At 35.2% G+C, this 19,330-nt stretch overlaps 1 long non-coding RNA gene across 1 annotated transcript; it reads left to right on the top strand.

The window, feature by feature from the left end:
- Positions 1 to 2,499: 2,499 nt before the first annotated feature.
- LOC147477136 (uncharacterized) lies at positions 2,500 to 2,850 on the top strand. Its single transcript, XR_015207864.1, has 2 exons — positions 2,500 to 2,551; positions 2,670 to 2,850. It is a non-coding gene; the product is annotated as an uncharacterized LOC147477136 (long non-coding RNA).
- Positions 2,851 to 19,330: the final 16,480 nt, after the last annotated feature.

Raw genomic sequence — 19,330 nt, 5'->3', positions numbered from 1 at the left:
CGATAAGTTCTCTAATTTATTCACGTTACCTTTGACTGCTTTACCATGCTTATTTCTTGCAATGTTGTTATTGAATTTTTAAATACATATCTTAAACTTAATTTTTGATCGCGTCTCCAATTGGTTAGATAATTTATAATTTTTTTAGTAGCAATTGGTCATAGTCCAACTTAAAATGGAAAGGGTATTAGCAAAACCCACTAAACCTTCATTTCGTTTTCTAAACAAATATCAAATCTGAAAATTGTGCTCTTCTCACCAAAAACCCCTTTTCAAACAACAGATAAAACAGAATAATAATAATAATCTTATATATAATGGGAAAACTTGCCGCCGTTTATTAGTTCCGTATTCTCCATTTTAAACCAAACTTTTCAATCAAAAGGGTACCAGAAAGTTTCACCCCCTAAATTTTCGGATAAGACTAATTTCGAGGGTATACATGTAATTACCTATTTTCTACGCTAAACCACGTACAAAAGTTAGAAACTGCTCGAGTAACAGACGCACCGTTTCGCTACAATTTTCATGAATAAACAATAAGCCATGTTCTCTTCGTCTCTCTTCCTCCAAAAATGCCACCAGTCAAGAAACAAATTCTCTATTCAAATTTGAGAACATGCATGCTCCCTCCTTCTCGAAGAGTTTATTCGTGGAAAAAGGTAGGTGAACTTCTTCTCATACTTTAGATTCCTAAGTTGCGCTGTCCTTTACTCATACTTTAGATTCCGATGTTTATTACACTTTGTTTTCTTCAATATTGAAAGTCCTGCTTTGTTACATGAACTTAACCACTTAACCATTTAATTATTTAAAGATAGGGTCACGAAACAGTTGCCATTTGTTCTCAAGATCGACGTGTCTGGATTTACGAATTGCGCACTGCCGCTTCACCGAAAGGGGATCATCAATGGGTACACATCTCTCGTCTCTATTATTTTTTCTTTTTCCTTATTATGGTATTGCGAATTTGATCACAAGAAGATGTGCTTAATTATTATTTACTCAATTTTGAAATCAAAGTCCTCTTGCTATAGGGTTCACTTATTTATAACTTAAACACATTCCGTTTATTTGCTTCCACTTAGAGTGTTGTTTTATTACGCTCATCAATATTTTTGCATCCCGATTAATTGTGAAGAAGCTTGATGGTTGAATATCACAATTGTTGACCCTAGGTATGACCCACTTTCAGAGAATCCTAGCATTTTATTGCTTATTGTTATTCGTTTAATTCTTGGCGTAAACTATTGACTCATGATTAGATGATTACTAATAAGTTATTAAGTTATATAATAATGCATTCTTAAGCGTTCTTGGTCCAAAGCCCGGATAAAAGCGGATGGAAAGTGTTATCTTGTGATGTTGTATAAGGTAGAATATTACTTTTCCACGCAGCTTGACGAGGTCTACCAACTCGGGGCAAATATGCCCTTTTTACAGTGTTTAGTAATTGTTAGGATAAACCAACTCAAATGATATGCTCTGTCAAATCGCGTGTCAAGAGATAAATGAAGCTAAATGCTCTGTCAAGAGAGAGGCATTCAATCTGCGCCGTGGATTGTCGTCGCATTTTGCTTAGATGACACAATTTGTAAATGAATGCACACTTCGCTGCAATCTATTATGGCTACATTATGACACAATTTGTAAGGATTTTTAAATCGGGGAACATTTTCTTAGCATCCCTTTAACAAATAAAACAATACATCACGTGATGTATCTTTTTTTTTTTTACTACTTTCTATATTTTTTGACTTAGTACAATGGACTGAACTGCGGATACCAGATTTCCCAATTAGTTCCCGTATTCCCGTTTTTAACACAAAGTTTTTGATGAAAAGGGTACCGGAAAGTTAGACAGCCATTTATTTTTTGTTCTTCATTGAAAGGGTAAATTGGTCAACATGCTTAGCCTTTAAACCCTTTAAATAACAACCGCGAAAAAACCGCCAGTTACATTCTCTTTTCTTTCCTTCCTCTCATCGCGAACCAACTCTCCTCTCTTCGTCATTCCAAACTCTCAAGTGTTCTCCTTTCAATTATACCCAACTCTCCTCTCTTCATCATTCCAAACTCTCTCCCCGACGCTTTTCATTGTTGTTTTGCTTTTTATTATTATTATTATTTTTTTTATTTTTAAAGTCTCTCTTCTACAGAGTTCCGATGCTAGAGGTATTTTGTTATTACTCTCTACGAGCATTTCCTTTGACATTTTCATTTTTGATTTTTTTACAGACCCAAAGTGTTTCCCATCGGTGGCCTAACCGGACATCGAAAAAGAATTCAAAATGAACAACAAAGACAGAGATGTTCTATTGCTCATAGAAATCGCTACGGTATTAATTAAACAACACTTATCTTCTACCGTTAATGAAGGTTGCCCATTTCCTTATTCCTTATTTCCGTCTTAAAACTTTATTTTTGACTCAGATAACTTATTCTTTTTAAACGATTTATTTCGGACTCCCATCAACAAACTGTTCCTGCGACATTACGCTGCGACTAACAACCTCATTGCAAATTGCAAGAAACATAAACACGAATTTAGGTGACATTTATTGTTGTTCCTGTTTGATGCTTTTTGTTCTTCTACGTCGTTTATGAAACTCAGACGAATTTTTTATTACCTTCTGTGCTTATATTTTTACTCAATCAACACTTTCCAGGGAGTAACAGAACAAGCTCGCATGTAATGCCAATACCTCTACCATCTTCGAGACCGTCTAGGATCAGTCATGGGTTTTACAGGTGTGCAAGAGGTTTTGTTTTTGATCCAAGCTTTGATCCTTACATGTTGCCCGAACCTACACTTTGTCAATACTGTGGAGCCAAACAATTCATTCACGAGACATCTGAGATATGTTGTGGAAAAGGTAGAATAAGGTGATATCTTGTCGATACATTGCATGATATTAGAGCTGATTAAAGTGATATGTTATGCTAAAAATGGTTTTTCCATAGAACCATATACTGGTTTTCCATATTGCTTATGTTCATTAATTGATATTCAGATTCAGCCCTCTGAAGTCTCATTGTTTCTTTTGGGATGTTGCCTTCTACAACAGTTTGTGGTTAACATGTGTGTCATATTTGAGACAATGAAGCTGAGATTTTATCGGGATAATCAGTAGATTATTAGGTCCAAGTTGTACCAAGACATTCAGAATGCACTAAACTTTGGGGAGACATGCAGGTACTTTATATTTTCGAACATATCTCCACATAATCTAGCTGCACATTGGCATTCTCCATTTGATATTGTCTATCTATAATATGATACAAATTGATGGCAGAGCTTGAGTCTGAAGTTTAGCGCTTTGTTGTTATCACCATTTTCCTTTGGATGTGGATTGGCTCATTAGATAGTACAGTTTAGTGTTGCGAGAACTTGCATTTAGCTGAAAATATTTGTTTTATGAGTTCCCAAAGTCATCCCCATATCATTTGCCCTCGGAAATTTCCTAGCGGTTAAATTTCATGAATAGACAAACATTGGAATTTCTATTAGGCGGTTTGTTTAGTAGAATGAACATGATCTTTTCATTCTTTTCGGATAAAAAATCGCCTAATAACCAATCCATCTCGGTGATATCTTTTTGCCTTAGGAGTAATGGATCCTCCGCTACTAACGTTATGGATTGTCATAATTTTCTTCGTGATGATGAAGTTACGTCTCTCACAATTTCAATTTGGTTTCTTATTTAGGAGTTTGATAATTTATACGCGCTTCTGTAAATATTAATGACGGTGGCATGCACACTTTTTCACCTGCAAGAGCCTTTTCAAATTTTCACAAGAAGGTGAGATAGCACATTAAGTAGTACAATTTAGTAGCACAGAACGTGCTTTATGTAGAAAATGATAGATTACGGAATTCCCAAAGTCATCCTAACAATGTGTTTCCCTTAGAAACTTCCTAGCAAACTTCCTAGCGATAAATGTTGAGAATAGTTAGTGGACTTATTACTGAAAACCTTAACGGTTTGTGATTTCTAATAAGCAATTGGTTACTAGAATATATGTGATTCCTAATAAGATAAATAGCTTATTAACCAAGCCGTAAAATTGTCTCTCGGTGGTTTCTTATTCAGAGTCGATAATTTCTGCAGGCGCTTCGTAAATATTCATAATTGTGGTTTGCATCTTTGTTTCACCTACAACGGTCTTTTAAAACTTTTACTAGATGATGGCTCGAAGAAGAAATATTGTTGTGGATAAGTTTCTGCCGAGATTAAAAGAGAGAAGCGCATCAGATTTTCCTCTCGGGAACTAACGATTGCTACCAACAATTTTGCTAACGTTTGGGCTTAAGGTGGGTTTGGTGCACAATTTTAGATAATGAAGCTCGATGAGCAGTGAAGATTCTGAATGGGAGTTCGACAAGAGAATTGAAGATCACTTTATGGAAGAAGTGGGTACCATTGGAAGAACCCATCACTTCAATCTGGTTCGACTCTTTGGTTTCTGCTTTGAAAGCTGTGTTTTGCAAGCATGGACTTATGGATAAAGCCTCCAAGGTATTCAAGAAAGGGGACTACGATGTCATCTGCGAACCGAATGCCATAACTCAACATCGTTTCAGATGAAGTGGGCTAAATGGATGAAACCTTGATAACATGGAGGGTGGGGATGGATCAGAAAATTACAACGACCGTTAACATGCTAACAGATCTACACAACGACAATCTTCACTCGTATCTATAATAGTTTAATTGTTTGCTATTTAGGAGTTATGCATAGACTGAAGAAAATATATGTTTGTCATCCGTAGCAAGCAAGCAAGGGTATGCCAGATCATGTATAAGATTTTGATAGAGCTCATGTCAATGCTGAAATTGTTGCTCGAGAGCTCCTGAGGAAAATGCTTCTTGGAGGATTGAGCCATTTACTATATGAAACTAGCACAGTAGTTTTGGAGTTTTACAAAATTGAGTTACCTTCTTATGATAGAGAAAACACCTAGCAAGGCTTGAAAATTGAAGATTAGTTACCGGTAATTTGTTACACATTGTCCCCATTATATCTATGTTGATAATATATTATTACTTTCACATGCCGTGAATCTTATATCTATTTTTTCTTCTTCTCTTACAAAAATGTTACTCGATGCATTCTTAAGAAATTCTTCACCATATTAAGCATATAACAAAGCTTTGTACTTTAAGTTTTTTTGCAAGTAGAACATCTAACAAAAAAAATTGAAATCCAATAGTGGGATCTTTTAGCAAATTAATAGTATAATTCAATTTTCATTTTGCATATCACGTGCATCGCACGTGCCCTTTTGCTAGTAATAATAATGAGCTTATCACTCATACAAAGTTACTCTTCCGACGAAGAAGAAGAACAATTACATAAACTTCAAAAATTTCTAAGTGAAGAAGATCATGATGATGACCACGACGACACCGAAGAAGAAGAAGAATCAGATAGAAACATTTCAAGATTCGAGGATTCAAATCCGCCAAATAATTCCATTCTTCCTTCTACTTTCGATGCATTCTCTGAGGTACCTATCTAAATAACAAAATTTAGTAACCTTCTATTTAATTGCTTGCTAAAGTTTCTTTTGTTTTTTTTAATGTCTTATGTAGGTGTCAGGACCTCCGGGTTTCCTCAATAATAGCGTTGCTGAACATGTTTTAGCCGAGGATGTTGTCGACCAGAGAGGAGGGAGACGTGGTGGGCATAAATATCATAGAGAGAAGCAAGATTTATCAGCTGGTATATATTACTTTAATCCATTGTATTTAGTTGATACGAACTGTTCCTTATCATGATATATATTGTGACGTTTGCATCTAGACATTATCAGGATGGCTCAGTATCTAAGAGTTCTTTGATTTCGAAAGGTTTATTTATTTTGAATAGCAATCGATATAGGTTTTCCTTAAGAAGTGGTGCACATTTGAGGCTATCTTTGGTGAGGGGGGTATATTTTTCCTGTTAGTTCAAAGGAAGCCATAGTCAACTCTCTTTGGATCTTTAACTTCCCTAATACCATATATATATATATATATAATAGCAGTCCCTTTTCCTCATCTTTGAGGGTGTCCACGTCAGCAAATTTTAAGTGCCATTACTGTTTTCACTTTCAATGCAAACACAATACCACCATTATTGAGAGCCGAACGACCTCAATGGGTTTAAGGAGTCCATGGTCTTAATGGGGTTGATACTATGGATAATTTATGCTGAATGTGGATTAGAAGTTTGTGTTTAAGTATGCATGTCACTTTGAATAATGTGATATGGGTTCTTGAAGTGAAGATATAACTAAGTACAATTAATCAAGACATAGTTGACAAGCTAAGTAAGCTCAAAGTAGTAACCTATCACCCATACTTCTTTTAATCTTAGAATCACACTTGATATTGAAGATGGAAGAAGGGTGTTCTTCGGAGAATTATAAATTGAATGTGTATTCTTCAATACGAGGTGTGTCTTCTAACTGGCGTAGGGTGTTGCTACTGTGAAAAGTAAAAGTCACAAATAATTTTAAATGTGAATTGATGCATGGAATTGTAGGCTTAATGGAGAACAATATATTTTGTTCTTATTGTAGATATCGCTAATTCAGTCTTTTATTGGACACACAAGAAGGATATGGATCATATGGGTTCAATATCTCAATTAGAAAAACCTCAAAGGATTCCTAATCTTTATAAGCACCCTATTTTGAGCTCTCTCAAGTATCCACGTTAGTTTTTTAGATTTTATCTAACTGAAAAATTAATAACAACGTTAATTTCAATGAATTTTATATGGATCTTGATCTAGTTGGAATAATCAACAGGATAGATATGAATGTAGCTACCGACAATTAAAGTGACTGGCTAAATCAGATTCTTCCTCTATGATCTTTTATATGGAGGAACAACACCATCAGAAAGGAGTGAATCTCAATATGGTATTCTCTCTAATTTTATTTTCCAGACTAGTTGATTTCTTAAACTTCAATTAGATTTAAGAAAAGCCCAAAGTCCAAATAAGAAACCTACCTACGTTGGAAACCTTATAAGTTATAACCAAAAGAAAAAAAGAAAAAGAAAAAACTCTTTATCAAAACTTATCCCAAAACCAAAATCTAAAATTTCTCTTTCCAGTCACTCAATCGATCTTCTTCTCGCCTCTCCACCCCCTAGTACACTCTCATAAATAATAGGTTTGGTTTGGTTTTGACCTTTGGTACTCAGATAGCAATCATCAAGGTTTGTTTTTTATTTTATTGTTTTGGATTAGTTGTGCTTAAATCTTTTATTTTGATTGTTGGCTTTTGATATGAATGATTTGATCGACACATGGAAACCTTGAACACACACTCTCTAACTCAATGATTAGATTGTATACACAATCTCCATTACTGAGCTTAATGATTTATAGCCAAAAAAGGATAAGATTCTTCTAATCATTTGTCGGAGTAATTTAGACATGTTTAAACAATGATGGAGTTTGTGTAGCATGTCACTGAGATGCACCCTTGGCAGAGATGCCATCCTCCTTACCTATTTTAATGGAGAAAGAAGGAAAACCTTTATCGTTGACTAAATTCAAGAGGTGAATTATAGAAACATCTTCAAACTATAAGGACTCGCACCCCCAATTATTTTAGCAAACTTCCACTACCGCACCCCCAACATTTTCACAACTATAGTGAGAATATAATCAACAAAAAAAATAGTATGAAAACAAGACTAATAAAAAATATTCCAATAAACCAACGTTTTTTTTTACTTCTCTTTTTGCCCTTACAAAATTATCATTTATCATTTATTTGGAGTCCAAAACCATTAAAGAGAGACAAATGTGTCGTTGAATGTTTGATGGGTTAATGAGACTAAAACAAATAGCCAAGGCTCAAAGCCTAACCGGTCAGTTTGTATAATTAGAATCACCTATAACAAACCCGTAAGCTCTCCCTCATTTCTTTCACTCTCGAATGTCATACCTCAACCCAAAAACAAAAAAAAACAAAAAACAAATTCAAAAAGGATTTGCGGTGCAGCTTGTTGCACGCTTGTCCTAACTATTTGTAAAACTCGTTATCATTATCAATAAAATTTCCACTTAAAAAAAACAAAAAACAAAACAAAACAGTAATTTTTTACTTTCAATATTAATCTTTTATAGTTTCTCCACATGATAGTAGGATTATATAGACTTATGGCATTATAGGATGTTAACAATTTGTTGAATTGTTGTAGACATGTAGACTAGATTATGTGTATATATATAGACATAGTAGTATCAATTAATGGCTTAAGTATTTAAGTAGTTAATTTCATCTGTCCATATTAAATTCTTAGTAGTCAACGCACTCTAGTTTTGTAAATTAAAATAAATGCATAATTTTGTTGATCTTTATTGTTTAGACCTTCTGACAAAAAAAAATTGCATATATATTTTTTTTGGGTGGGGTGTGCACATAATCTCGCACCCCCTGACTTAGAATCCTGGCTCCGTCCCTGTGCGTAGAGGTTCTCCAGCTGCTGAAGAAGACCAAGAATGAGACAAAAACCAGTTAGTCGTGCTAGAAGAAGACAAAGCGTAGTAGTAGCCAACTTTTTACCCCTTCTTCTTCTTCAATTCTTCTTCTTTGTTTTTTACTTTCTTTCTCTGGTCACCTTTCCCCACACTTCCTACTTAATATGATTGTACACATTCATTTACTTGTTTAAATGGTATTATTAGGCAATTAGTGATAATGCCAGTATGATTTACATTGGATTAAAGGTTTCAGACGGCCGGCGAGCCTAGCTAGAAAATTTAAATATATGATAGATATTCGAATCAGCATGAGCTCTTCTTATGTCTTCACAAATGGTAATTTTGTTATACAAACGCTATAACCGATTTTACTATAATAATCTAATATTGATAGGTACTTTTAGTCGGCTCCTTTCCAAGTAGTCAAACATGCCCGAATTGTTGGAGCCAAAATGGAGAAGGTTACGTATCATGTCATCACTAATTACCTTGTGGACTCTTGCCTCTTGACAAAGTCCCAATTAACAAGTGTTCAAAATCCATACATTATACGAAAAAACAAGCCACACTAAGCATATACCAAACGAGAAGCATAATTTCTAAACATTAAGCAGCATAGACTTTATGCAATTATGCACTTGGCGCCATTTCTACTCCTTACGGCGCCGGCTTGTCATTTGGCGAGTTAGGGCTGCCGCCTAAGGCCACATATTTGGGAAGGCCTCTAGTAAGAGTGGAATTCGAACTAATCAAGTCAAGCTTCACTATGCTCAAGCTCGGCTCGTTTATTAGGCGGGCTTTGAAATAAGTTCATCAAGCTTGACACATATATTATATGAACGAGCCTGGGCCAAGCACAAGTAGCTATGTTATTTTACACTGCGAAGTTGCTATTTGAGCTTATCGAACCGAGCTTCATCAAACACATTTGTTACACGAGCTATAATATAGGCTCAAGTTTGGCTCATTTAACTAATTGAACGTGCTCGAGCCGAGCTTAAACGAGCTGAGCCCACGCCACTCGGCTCAAATTCCTCCCTTACCTCCAAGTCTCTAAATTAGCCTTATAGTTGTCCAAACTTTTAAATCAAAAGGTACCCGAAAGTTTCACCCCCTAAATTTTTGGAAAGTTTTAAGTGAAAGGGTATGTTGGTCATTAGAGGTACAACAGTTTGTTTTTTGCAACCGATTATAATCCAAACAGTACGTGCATCTCCAGTTACCAAAAAAACAAAACAGTGCATCTCCTCCACCAAATACCAAAATAATAGTTTCCGTCCAGTGTATTCAATTCTCCCCAATAAAACGTACGAAGCAGTCATTGAAGATTGAAATTTTCGATTGCCCTACTTTCCCAATTACATGCTCTTCTCTCCACTGAATTCTGCCGATTTCCTACAAAACCATCGTTCTCATCGTCTCTCCTCCTCCAAAACTATCCAAATAAAACTTTGTGGAAGAATGTAAGGTAAGTTAAACTTTCTCTGTTTCCACTTTGTAGGAAACCACTTTCAATTATCTTGCAGGCAATCACAGAAAACAGGTTCTTCTTTTTTAAAAGCAGGTTCGCTCTTTTTTTTTCTCCCGTTTTCGTTGTCGTCTTCATCACTTTCATGTTCCACACGATTTTTTTGTGTGTGCCTGACTGATAAGATATATCTAAATGGCACTTCTTTCTAACTATCTGCATATATGGTTTTTATTCAATATATGTATTCCAAATTTTTTATTAGTACGTGACTGCCCCATAGTTTTTTATTTCACATTTTCATTCATTTATTTTTTTTCCATTATCATTTATTATTTTGTTTAGATCAGATTTGTATTTAGAGTGATTTTGTTGTACTTTCAGATTGCAATAGCACTATCAGGCTATCTACAATTAATCCAGGAGTGTGTGTTCTGCGACTCCCATTTTTCAGGTGTATTCCATTCAATTTTCGTCCTTAGTGATTATCTCGAGAGTTTAGTGCATTCTTAATAAATAAGAGCTACTAATTTATTATTAGGACTGATTCTGTGTGAACCAGAATGGATTGTCATAATGTTGTTGCTTCTGTTCTTCGTTTTATAGTTGGTATCATTCATTATGTTACATGTTGCTATTTTGTTTCCCGAATGATTTTAGTGTGCTCTATATATAAAATTATAGACTCTGGATTATTTGTTTAATATAAGATTAATCTTCACTAGGGTGTCTGCTACATACCATTCTTTTGTGGGTCTTTGTATATCTCTTAAGTGTTGACTCACAATGTAATAAGACATCTCTTTGGTGGATGCATTACTTTTGACATCATTTCAGTTTACCAATCTTAAATGCAGCGTAGCCAAAAAGTTCTCCCCTTCTTTACCTTTTATAGTCTGTAGCCTATTTAACTTTTTCCTTTGTTTATGGCCATTCACTTTTACATTTATGTTTAGCGATGCTGTTATTTAGACTAAATTGTTGTCTAAGTTAATGTATATAGTATTATGTCGTGCTTAGTTTCCCTACACAAGGTTGTAATTTTTTTTTTGAAAAATGGCAGTCAATGGGAACATTTTTAACGTCTCATCAATAATTTCAAACGGAATTCATATTTTGTCTATTTTCAACCATCTGCCATGCATTTTGTAGTTTGTTCAGATCGTTCAAACTGTATTTCATGGTAAACAATTGTAGTTCAGTTCAATTCCCAATGTACTGTGATTTTCTTCTCTTTGTTGGCGTCTTGGTGTATGTTCAAGGTTTATGAGGACGAGTCCAATCAAAAGGATCTTCTCCCTCTTAACTCCATCCACTCCAATATTATTTTTAATGTGTATTTCTTAATATTTTTCTAATGTCACGTATGACGTGTATTTATTGTTGCGTGTCTTAAACTGCTATGGATGTCACTGAAAATGATCTCCACGTCCCCACAGCATTTTGATCCATATTGGTCAGAGGTGACACATGGTTCGGCTCAGAACATCCCATTTTAGCTCCAGGGGGAGCTTCTCATTGGAGATGTCAACTGATTTCAGCAAATGTTTAGCATTAGAGGTTTTCCCCTGGAATTATCCATGAAATGGTTGAATGTTCCGGCGAACTCGATTCAACTGAAGGACACAAAAAGATAAACAGATAAAAAAAATATCCCTCAATAGATTTTGGGAAACTATTCGACTGTTTGGATCATAATTCATCCCTATTCCTAGCAAAGGCTGGATGTGGTGGCCCCTCTGATTACTCTTCTTCTGGTTTCGGATCGACATCTCTTCTTCTCAGATGATTAGCTAGGTGATTATCTGACCCTAGCTTACCTATTTGTGAAGAGTAGTTCAGTGTAACCCTGTCACACTTCAGCATACACGCACAGTCACACGATGTCTCTGGCTCACTTTAACTCTCTTATTTCGATGACCATTTTTTGCAGAAAATTGGTGCACATTCTTGCATGTTATTATGCCCGTTTATCTGTCAATTGCTACGAAAGAAAATTAGAGTGCGAGAAATAAATTATCGCTTTTGTGTTGTTACAAGGATGCATTTTTAAAAATCTTTAGATGTTCATGTCATGAAGAACTTGTAGTTATCTTAAAACACTACATTTGCAAGGACAGCGGTAGATGATTGCTTTTACTTTTGAACTTATAATAAAATACCAATAGCTTCATTGTGCATCTCTGGACTCTCCCATATTCCAGGCTTATTCTGTTTAACTTAGCGTGAGAAGTTACTTGGTGATCATATGTATTGTTGATTCAATCGTGTCTATTGTTGCTAAATTATACTTTGTGGGAGGGAGCCACGTGGCTTTGGTTTTGTTCCATATGTGGATCCTGATGATGCCGCAAAAGCGAACTATCAAATGGATGGACAAGTTCTTCATGGCCGGGAGCAGACAGTTGTGTTTGCAGAGGAGACAAGAAAGAAACCTGCTGAGATGAGGGCAAGGGAACGACAGAGGTAAACTTGGGATTTATGCTTCTTTTTAAATCTTTGATACTGTATTTTCCTAGGTTTGTTGCTTTGGTTCATGATTTGTTTGATAAATGTGTTGTGTAAGAGTTGTGATGTATGAGCAAATAATTGCAAGAAAGTTATATACCCAAATATTGTGATCAAATACCAACTATTAGACTAGATTTACGTGTTGGAAGCAGAATTTGGATACTCGCACAGTTGCAAGTTCCAATGGCCGTTTCTTTTTTTTCTTTGTATTAAAAGTGCTGATTACCTTTTTTTTTTAGTCCGATCACGCTTACATTCTATTTTACAATCAAGCGATTTCCCAACGAACTAAGCTTTGCCCTTACTGTACACCAAACACAAGGTCTTACCAAACTACTAATTCATAGTATGCTGCTCCGTGTCTTTGCTGTCAGTTTATAAGATCAGGAGTCTACTATATAAGATGGACACCCATTCTTATTCGAAACTGAAGTACCTCATAGTATGCTGCTCCGTGTCTTTGCTGTCAGTTTATAAGATCAGGACGTACTTAAAGTCTATACAAGACTATATTGTTGTTGCCATTTTTGTTGTATGCTACTAGAATATCATTCTGACATACATATAACAAAGCCTTCTCGCACGTTGACTCATTTGAACTTAGTATAAATGCTGCAGACACTGTACCAAAGGTATGGTAACAGGTAAAACCCGTTTTCTGCTGAGAGTCACAAGCTGCCATCCTTGAGTCATTTATCCATGGCTGCAAAATATGCCACAGTCGCTGTAGGAGGTAGAACCCAATTTTCGACAGAGCCGCAGCTGCCATCCTTTGAGTCATTTATCCATGGCTGCATAATTCTTCTAAGACTTGGAACTCATTCTTTAAGTATCTTCTCATTTGTTTTTACCTATTTCACTTGCCTTTTGGACTTGTGAATGTCTCCCAATCTTTTTTTTATTAGGATCAAACAAAAAAAATTAGTTTTGGGCTTGCCTTTAGTTTGGAGACATCTTGGTTTACTCATTCTTGGATGTCTCCATTTTCTCCTTTTGTATTTCTTTTAAATTGATTGTCTTACTTATTTATTACATTCGCGGTCCTTTTTACTTCTTAGGTCGTGTTTGATTAGTTATCTTTTTATTTATAGTCCTACATTATTTTCAGATTCTTTTGTAGATAAATTTTATCAGGCTTTATTATCTACTGTTTTGGTTAGCACAAATGTGGCAGAGGTAAAGCTGAATAGGGAAGATGTTGAGAGAATCAAGGTCCGCTATGAGAGAAGTTGAGAGAATTAAGGTTGTGCGATAGCAGAGGTGAACAAGAAAAAACAGTCCGAAAACTTCTAGATGGTGGATTTGGGTTATCTCAACATACAACATGATTATTTGGGTAATTTTCCTATTTGCCTACCCAAACACAATTAATGAAACAAGTGGGTCTGAATTTTCACATTTCATTTTGAAAATACAAACATTATCCATACATAATTGCTAGGAAAAACAGATACCAAAATATGTTTTGTACCAAGATCTTCAGATATGGCTGCACTGGGCCTTGAGACCTTTGGTGAGGCACTTTGATTCTGATGGCTTAAGTTCGCACTTCTTTCAGCCTAGAATGTTCCCCCCACAAATATAATCAGGACAATATCTATAGACATTTAAACAAATCAATATAAAACTAGAGAATTGACATGGCCTTATTTGTTCTTGTTGCTCCTCGCCTACCATATGTGTGTGGAGTCTTTAAAGCCTCTCTTACAGACTTGCCCTTACTGCGACAAGCCTGTGCATTTGGTGTTGACTGGTTGCCGACAAATATAACCCTGTCTTTGTGCCAAACACCTCCTGGACAGTTTCTTTCCAAGACTATATCATATTTATCATAATGTTTAGACCGAAGCTTGCTCTTGAACTCTCTCCACTGTTTATTAATTCTTTGAAGGATTTGAGTTTTGTAGGTCGAAGAGACAGTATAATCATCCTGTTTTCAAAACACTGGATCAAAAAAATATATGGTAATTGGAATGGTAAGAGGTCACACTGAAAGAAGCCTGAAACAAACCATAACAAGCTTCCATATAGCAAGCTTCCATACCTTGATTTGGTCAGGGACATCCTTCCAGTGTGAAATTGGACAGTGTTTTCGTGTCACTGAACCTAGGTAGGGACATCCTTCCCCAATAGGTTGTCCATCGCATTGAAAGGGACCATTTTCTATGGCTTGAAGAAACCTAAGATAACAATAAAAATCAGATAGCAACCAGAACCTTTCTTTCCTAGCTCTAGAAATCCTCAAACCCGTTCGTATAATGACTTTAGATTACACTATCTATCAACATCACATCCAGCCATAAGAAGTTTTAAAATATATATAAATAGAATTAAGAAGCCTTTCAACATGAATAGGGTGTTGTTGAAAGAGGCCATCTACACCCTACGTTGATGCATTTTACATCTACTATCATTTGTTATTGGTTTACACATTTTATATTTATTTTGTTGTTTTCTTTCTCCTGCTGTCTCTTTTTTCTATTGTTGTTAAGTTGGAAATTTTAGTTCTGAATCCATTTATGGTATGTGCTCAAAATTAGGATCTTAACACACCTGTTGATGGTTTCAATCATCTCAATTACAAATGTGATCCGGGAGACTCATATAAGCATTCTTTCAATACTGCGTCAGAGTCACTTAAGTTAAAGCCTCCTGTTGTAGATTTAAGTGGTGATGCCACTGAAGTACAACAGAGTCGTTTTCTTCAAGATTCAGATAATAGCACGTCACCATGCTTTTTGCAACCTAACACTAAAGTGAGGACTAATGGAAATGAGGATCAACCTGGAGGGAAGGCCATTAATTTGTCTTCAGCACTTTTGATGTCAAGCTGGATGGCACAGAGAACTTAGATCCACATCTTCAAGATTTCTGTTTCTGAACAGCCATTTGAAGCTCTTCGGTTTCCAAGACGGTGACTACCAATATACCATCTGATGAAGATGCCGCCAAGATGTCAAAAGCATTAAGCAATTCTGATAAAGTTAACATGATCAAAGGTATGATTTCCATCTCTGGCGAACAGTTACTTTTTTTTCTTCGAAAGAAGGATGGATTTGATCCATATAGTGAAACCACGTGCCCGTTTAAAACTGTTATAGTTATTAATAAAATATTTCAGCTTGATATATATGTAGTGTTTGCAGTTTCTAAAATGGATGTAACATCATCCATCAATAAACTTCAATCCTTATCTAATTTGAATATATATACTTCTGTATATGCTTTAATGTGAATGCAAACACTATGATTGATAGTCTGATGCTAGCTAGAATTGCATTACATTATATCATAGATTCTTCAACAAGTTAATGAAACTTCAGTTAGATGACTTGATTCACTAAGAATGTACCCCTACAATTTCTCTCTTGCTTATTTCTTTTTTGTTGTTCATTTAACTGTCTAATTTGTTTGGCATTTTCAATAGCTATTACAGATGCACTAGCCCGAAGAGCACTATGAAGAAACGTGTAGAGAGATCATTTCAGAATCCATCAATTGTGATAACCACATATGAAGGCCAACATAACCGCCATATCCCGGCGGCACTGCAAGAAAATGCTTCTAGACTGCTGGCTAATTTGATGTTCACTTCACCGCCAGGGGTACCAAGTTTTCATCAAGAGCTACTGATGTAGGTTCCTCGCACTAGCTGGGCGAGGATGCTCACTCACTAAGGCGTTCAACACAGTATTAGATTTATTTTGATGTTGCAACTTTTACTGAAATTGGCGAAACCTATGATTAGAAGCTATTTTTACTTTTGTGAACCATTTTATTACTCGAATTATATTTTTTCACATTTATTTGTATTTAATCAGTAATAATACATTTTGAAATCAAATTTAAAGAGGTTATTCACTTCAATTATTTAGTAATATTTTCCTAACAACAAAAAAATCTTTTCGGAAGCAAATGGTGGATACTTTTTCGTTTTTATCTGCAAAAATTGGGCTGGGCTGGATACAGGGCTGACCAAATTTCTTTGCTGCTAGAGTATCTAAGTTATCCTAATTTTATAAGGCGGTTGCTTAACTACATCCCCTTAAAGCCAAGAATCGAGGTTTCAGTTTTCTACATTTGAAGAAATATACATCCTTGGAACTGTTCAGAACACAAATTCAGTTACTTTATACGTTAACCGTCCTAACTATCCCTGTAAGAGGTATGATGATCACTATAAATACTGAGAGTCTTGCACTTTCAAATCCCTCTCTTCTTCTGCTGTCTTTCCATTTCCAATTGCATCCTTGCGAAGAACAAAGAACCATATCATTGAAAAAAGGTTTCCTCCTAAATCTTTTCTATTTTATATTACAAGTTTTTCACCTGCTAATTCATTATTATTCCTCTATGCTAATTCGCTTCATTGTACTGTAGGTGCAATTAGATATGGCCATAGAAGAATATGTTCGAGTCTCTGAATTAACTGACAAAACTCTAAAGTGTCAAGTTAAAGTTCGTGTCAAGAGAAGATGGACTGTAGGTAGTAAAGACTCGCAAGATAAGAAGAAGAGATTTGATGTTGTCCTAATTAATGAAAGAGTAAGTCGTCTAAGTCATTTGCATTTCTGCACATTAAGTTTTCCATGATATGAAACTGTCTTAATGCTCTGATTTTTTCCCATGGAGATTAGATTCAAGCAATTGTTCCTAAAAACCATTCAAACACATTCTCAAATGTTCTTCATGAAGGACATGTATATCATATTGAAAACTTCAGTGTGCAAACTAGAAGAGATTCATATCGCCCGATTCAACATGAATTTATTATAGTTATCATATGGGACACTATTGTCAGGGGATCTTCCGAAGCTCATCCGGAAATTCCGCTATACAAATTTGATTTCGTTGAGTTTGACAATGTTAGGCTGCTTTCGAAAGCAAATACGAATCTAAAAGGTAATCAATTGCAACAATATAACTATTTCAATTACTTCAGCAAATTCCATTAGAAATAACTATTTCATAAATATTTTGTGGCAGATTCGTTTGGCGCGCTTTATGGTGCTTCAGAGTTGATGTTTCGAAAAGGACTCATACAGAAATTGTTACTTTGCCAATGCCTAACTTCTTATCTTGCTTCCCAATTTCTCATGTGGCATCTTTGGCATCTGGGAATAGCATCACCCTGCAAAAAAGGTTTGCTCATTACTATCTTAGTCTCTTCTGCAATACTTTGCATATATCAAATTAAAATGGTCACAATTTTATCCTTACTACATTGTTTCATCGTCTCATTTGTTTTTCATAGTACTGTAATTTTTTATAATGAAATAGCAATTTGACAACTACACTTTCCAGAGTGATTTATTATTTTTTTGTTATTCCTTCCCTGCTCTATATTCCTCTTACTTTAAAATTTTATAGGTTTCCTTCGAAATGGCAACGCCGACATATCTTCCTTTATCTGACATTGTAAAAGAATTGCAAGGAAAAACTATAAAATTTGACATGGTCTTGATAGACGATAAAGTTAGCCAATTTTATTTGAATTGAACAAATTCCCTTTCTATTATTTTTATTGCAAACAATTACCAACTAATTTCGTATGTTTTGGTTTCAGGAAAATCAAATGCATGCAATTGTTCCAAATAATTTTTATCAAGACCTAGGACCCTTACATTCTTATCTTACAAACAATTTTGTATTAAATAATAATTTCTTGCAAAAAAAAAATAGGAGAACAATTGGAGAGCCCTATCTACGACCTCGTACAAAAGTTTGTCAACTACACCAATTAAAGCATTTCGCAACTTAAGAGAATCAACTTATTCATTGAGCATCACAGGATTCTAGAGAGACATCTTGATGATGGGGAAGCCCAAAATCAGGTACCTCCTCTATATCCTCCAAAGGCTGATGGAAAACCAAGCAGGAAGATAACCAAGAAAGAGTGAGAAGAAAATTTTCCGGCGACAAAGAGATTAATGAAGATCGAAGACTGTGCTTGAATCCTTGCTACTTTGCAAAGTTTTCCTGGTTACAGTTTGAGCTAGAACAATCTGATTCAAGGACTTGGTAAGTGGTTCCACCACCAGAATCCCTCCCAAAGAATATTCAGTTGCAAATGTTTCTCCTAAAGGTAGTGTGTATGAAGCCCTTTGTTGGTGTCTTTATTTGACGTTGTGATCTCATTTACAACAAGTCACCTTACCATTACTCCAAGAGTTACTAATTTACTGTGTGGATGATGCACATATTTATGGATAAGAAATTGGAACCACCTTTGTTGATGAATTGCTAAGTCTAACACACTTGGAAAATCTTCCCATGAGTTTCTGTTACTTGGCTTAATTCCCTAGATATGTCAAATCTGTCAAGTTTAAAGGCTTGAACAATTTCTTTTTTGGTTTAAAAAATGTCAACAAAGATTTCCAACCATTTAAGAAGAGAGGTGTATTTATGTGCAACTACTCCTGCCTTCCCATGCTCTTTCCTCAATCGGTTAGAATATGCTACTCCCTTTGCTGATACTAAAAAAATTGACCCGATAAATTATGCCCACTTTTGCATCTCCGCCAAAAAAAACATTTAAAAAGCCTATATCCCACAAGAAACAAACTATTAATATATAATTTTTCCTAGCCAATATATTTTCTTTTTTCATCTTAACCATCTTTAATTAATCACAATTTTTTTCCTCCCAAACTCTCAAATATCTTGCAATGCTTCTGCTGGTTAGGTGAGATTCAATTGACATTCTTAATCGTGAAACCAATAGATTCGATTGATCGTTTCAAATACAATAAGGTAAAAGTGGTTATTCTGATTCATCATATACATCTTTTACAATGTACATCCAAAAAATATGAATTTATTACAAACTAACAACCATGAACATTTTTTCAGGACTTTGAT

The sequence above is a fragment of the Coptis chinensis genome, chromosome 9 (genome assembly GCF_015680905.1).
Source record: "Coptis chinensis isolate HL-2020 chromosome 9, ASM1568090v1, whole genome shotgun sequence".
Taxonomy (NCBI): Eukaryota; Viridiplantae; Streptophyta; class Magnoliopsida; order Ranunculales; family Ranunculaceae; genus Coptis; species Coptis chinensis.
This window is presented reverse-complemented; position numbering and strand designations above follow the sequence as displayed.